The 4,819-nt window shown below is 38.3% G+C and overlaps 1 long non-coding RNA gene across 1 annotated transcript; it reads right to left on the reverse strand.

The window, feature by feature from the left end:
- Positions 1-3,186: 3,186 nt before the first annotated feature.
- On the reverse strand, positions 3,187-4,765 carry LOC107751307 (uncharacterized). Its single transcript, XR_001641228.1, has 3 exons — positions 4,682-4,765; positions 4,480-4,600; positions 3,187-3,206 (listed from the first exon to the last, which is right to left on the reverse strand). It is a non-coding gene; the product is annotated as an uncharacterized LOC107751307 (long non-coding RNA).
- Positions 4,766-4,819: the final 54 nt, after the last annotated feature.

Below are 4,819 nucleotides of genomic sequence, written 5' to 3' on the forward strand. Positions count from 1 at the left end.
TAGAGATGCACCGATTGCAATTTTCTTGGCCGATGGCCGATTCCGATTTTTCGTTAGTGTGATCTGCCGATACCGATTTGTGCAGATTCCGATATAGTTCTAAGAACTATAATTGACAGCATATACAAACAAAAATCTACTTTTCTTCAACGCAAAGTTTTGTTTTCATAAAAAAAAACACAAGTAAAAGGTCAGTAATAAAATAAGAACAAATAAAACAATGGCAAACAACAGCACAAATAAATGCAATAGAATAAAGAGAGCTATGAAACTAAGTTTTTCAGGTTAAGTAAGTTTTAGAAACAAATAGAAACATAATTAGCGTAGCTGCTGTTTCAACCAAGTAAAATTGATTTGTTTAACCCAAGCTAAAGAATAATACAAGTCGTAATCTGCGCTCTAGTAGTTTCATTAATTTCTGCATACCTAAAGTCCGTACCTCCTTTGGTCGTTGCTCTTTTCAGTTTTCTGCTGCATATGATTGGAATCATCTGCAGCAGACTTTAAAGCTTAGTTCATTTATTTCGCTCTCTTCCTTTAAAAATTCAATTCAGATCATTGTACTTGTTTTTAGTTATTTGTTTGTTTTTATATGTCACTGTTTATAATCGTGTTATTTGTAACTCTATTATGATTTTATTGTATTGTACCTGCTTTTTATGCTGCCTCTTGGCCAGGTCGTCATTGTAAATGAGAACTGGTTCTCAACTGACTTACCTGGTTAAATAAAGGTTAATAAAGAATAATAATGTGCATTTGATCGCCTTTGAAAGTGATTTGCCACCACCAGGCCGTCACATTTAGTTCAGTATATTTTATATTTAACACATTAATCTCCTAACATTATTTATGCAATTATACCTGCAGTGTCAGTGCATTCATGGCATCTCTGAGCTGCATCAAACAGTCTGTGTAAATGCATCTAAATTCTTCTGAAGTGCAAAGATAAATGTTGTTGATATTGATTACATATGATTGTTAACAGCCCTATAGTGGATTATTCTAATTTAATTTATTGAATACACAAATCAATTTACATAAAACATGATGGATGCATTTAATAAGGTTAGAAAATTTGCCCTTATGAAGGTTAAAAATTTCAAGGGGGAAAATATTGTCCCTTAATGGTTTGGGATTCTTTTTCAAGTTTTATCCCACGCTGTGTGTGAGCCGCTCATGATAACAGTGTTTATATTCGCAGCAAATGCAGCTCCACATAAACTGTATTTTATTAAGTTTGAGTCACTTATAACGTGCATTTGAAAATGCAACATGCGCCAAACATCTACCCAAATTTGTAATGAGAATGGTTCCTGAATCTGTTGTCTACAAAAGAGATGCATTTCAAAAGAGATGTTTCCCTGTAGTTTTCTGCCAAAATAAAATCTCTATGCTTTAACATTTGAAAGCTGTCACGGATCTAACCCGTGGCTGTACATGAACTATGGGCACGTACCCTCATAACGTACACACACACACACACAGCGTGCAGTATTACACGGTCTGTTTGCCGGCACTGACATCTGTACACGGGACTTATGTAATGCTTGAACCATACAAATGTTGTGTATTACGTATTTGTTGTATGTTAGGTTAAAGTGTGTATGTTCATGGGGGAGTCTGTACACGTTCAATGTGTTTGTGTGATTTAGCCATTTAACATAACCTGACAGCATATATAGGTTTTGTTTATACATATACTCATTGTACAAATAACCACAAGATTCATTCATACAGTTAAACCATTTATTTGATTTAAGTTCATACAGATTAACAGATATACTTACCAGCAGTGAAACATCAATTGCCCAAACCCGTGTTATTTAAACTTAGCATTCGCACCACCTGAACAGACAGGTCCACATTTCCTTGACATCATTAGAAAGGTCCATACAGCAGCAGTGAAACAAATGTATATCTGGTTAGTCTTTCATGCCTATGTCTTATGTGTTAAAAACTCTATTGGTATTTGGGGTTATGTATGTACTGTGTGTTTGTATGTCTAAAGGTTGTATATGGTAATTGTGCCTGAACTTACCCATAGAGTGGTACGTTCCCGGAGGAGGGGCTTAGGATGTAAAATGGCCGAGGGAAATTGTTTGAAAGAGATCTAGCCTCAACTGTGTTTAGCGTGCTCGTGCTCATGTCTTGGTTCACAATGGCAGTGAACGGACTTTTAAAGAATTTATAGTTTATTTACTTTTTTTGATTGACTTTTTGTAGCATGTTTTTCTTAATTCTGGGAACCTTACACAATAAATGCACCTGCAATGGGACTTTAGTTGACTGGTCACTTTTTACCCCGGCCGCAAAGGCTATTCCGGACAGAAGCAAAGAAAAAAACAACTATAAATATTAAGTACTGTAATTGCACTATTATATAATTGTCACACCCATGGACGTTCTGTTGTGTTCTGGGCCCTGTGTGACCCAGTTTTTCCCTCATGTTTGATTGTGTCATTTGGTTCAGGTGTGACTAGTTAATCATCTTCATTTGCCAATGTATTTAAGTTGTGTTCAGTTCACTGTTCTCTGTCCGGTCTACTTGGTCCCTACATGTGCATCCTGCCTGTCTGCCCTGTATTTACCCTCTTGTGGATTATTAAAGACTATTTGCATTAATCTTCATCTTCTTTGTGCATTTATCTCACCGTAACGTGACAGAATACCAGACCAACAAAAAGAAAGCGGCGCCTTTCCCCCCCCTTTTTTTATTTATTTTTTATTTTGAAAAGTGTTTCTTTTCTTTTTTGTCATGGATATCGCCGCACATTTCACCTCCTTAGCCCATAAAGACCTTCCCCTTTTGGACTATGCTCTTGAGTTCAGTCAGCTCGCCGTTTTAACAGCTTTTGATGACGTGACGCTGAACTCACTGTTCTGTCGTGAATTACCTGTCTGTCCCGTCACGACCACTGAGGTTTGTCTGTCCCTGTCTGCCCTGATCTGTCTACCTGTATTACAATGACCATGTCCTTGTCGCTGGCGCTCCCGGTGCTGGGAGTGGCCTTGTGGTGTGTGTGGGCAGCACACACTGTTCCTAAGCACACACTGATGCCTCCTGATCATCCTGAACACCCGCCCAGCCTCCCTCTCCCACCACCTCTGCCCAATTCCTCCCCAGCGGTCCTCACCATTGCCACTGCTGTCTCCTGGCAGCCCCTCTGCTAACCTTCAGCCCACCATACGTCTGCTGCACTGACATCCTGATCAACAGCACACGCTCAAACCCATCAGTGACAGCTGCACGCGAGCGGGGCTGTGTGTGCATCACATTCTTCTCTTCCTCTGTGTCATGCATTGAAATCATTTGATGCACATGCAGCCGTGGATTACTGCTCATGTATTCAACCCTCCTGTTGAGCTGAAATTATGTATACTACATTTGTGTTGTGGGTCACATTGACATTTCCATGCAATTTGCCAAAAAACAACACTACGAAAAACACAAAAGTCATGTTTTTACATGACCCCTACTGTAGCTTGTCAGAGACTAAATTTAAAATATTAAAAATTATGAACTGCTATTTTGTTAAAATTAGCTGCACAAGCACAAGCACAAGCACAAATTAAATTTTTTTTTATGTCTACTGAGGTGCAAATGACTACAAATAAAGTATAAATCGTATCTAACATTATTGGTAATTGGTGTAAATAGTACTTACTGCTATTTAGTTTGTGTAAATAGCCTCTACAATTTCTTATGTCTGCTTCTCAAACCCTTGTGAAGGTAAAATGGGTTTAATCATACTTATTTTCAACATCTGAAACAGACTAGTAACTCAGATCCAGAAAAGCTATTTACCAAAAACATCCTTTCACTGACTTTTTGACAGTGAAACTCAAACTTCCATTTCTTCCAGAGTCTTCCATTTCAAGTAAACTTTGAGTGTTAAGTTTAATGAGTTCTCATTCATTTCATATTTTAATGTTTTACAAGCTACAATAAACTCTTAGCTGTTTTTTAAAGTGTTGATTTCTGGTGAATTGTATGGAAACTGATGGGGCAAAATTCTAACATCATCATAGTCATCAAAATTTGTTCAGCCTTTCCAAAATATATCTGTCGCAACTCTGCATGCACATTCATGAGCAAGAAGAAATAAACACTTTAACGTATGTTTCAAACAGTTTACAAATTGAACGGCTAATTATTTTTGTTCCTCTTTTGTAAAGGTAACTGAATGTGGGTCAAACTGACCCACTACACAAGAGGAGGGTGAAGATTCTTGTCTTGTTCTGTATGTTGACCTCTAACATCATCATAGTCATCAAAATTTGTTCAGCCTTTACAAAATATATCTGTCGCAACTCTGCATGCACATTCATGAGCAAGAAGAAATAAACACTTTAACGTATGTTTCAAACAGTTTACAAATTGAACTGCTAATTTTTTTTGCTCCTCTTTTGTAAAGGTAACTGAATGTGGGTGAAGATTCTTGTCTTGTTCTGTATGTTGTGTGATGACGGTCAGTGCACCTCTGGGCCTCGTCCTCTCCGATCAGCTTGGGCCGCTGCTGCTGCTCAACTCGCATGATCCGCAAAATCTGATCGGCTTCACATTCCGGCAGGCTTCCCCGGATCACAAATATGGAATAACCTGCAGAGACATTCAGCTGAGCTCAATTTCCAGCATTATCACTGTGACATTCATGTGGACGCACCATGAAGAATGTTTTACCTTCCTGCTGTAGCTGCGCTAAGAAAAGAGCCAAGTATGTGTCTGATATGAGCTCCGGTCCAGTCAGCAGCGAGTTCAGATTAAACCACTAGATGAAGAGAGAGAAACAGTCCGTAAACTCGAACATTATCTCACACC

The sequence above is a fragment of the Sinocyclocheilus rhinocerous genome, unplaced genomic scaffold, assembly GCF_001515625.1.
Source record: "Sinocyclocheilus rhinocerous isolate Xijiao unplaced genomic scaffold, SAMN03320098_v1.1 scaffold1884, whole genome shotgun sequence".
Classification (NCBI taxonomy): Eukaryota; Metazoa; Chordata; class Actinopteri; order Cypriniformes; family Cyprinidae; genus Sinocyclocheilus; species Sinocyclocheilus rhinocerous.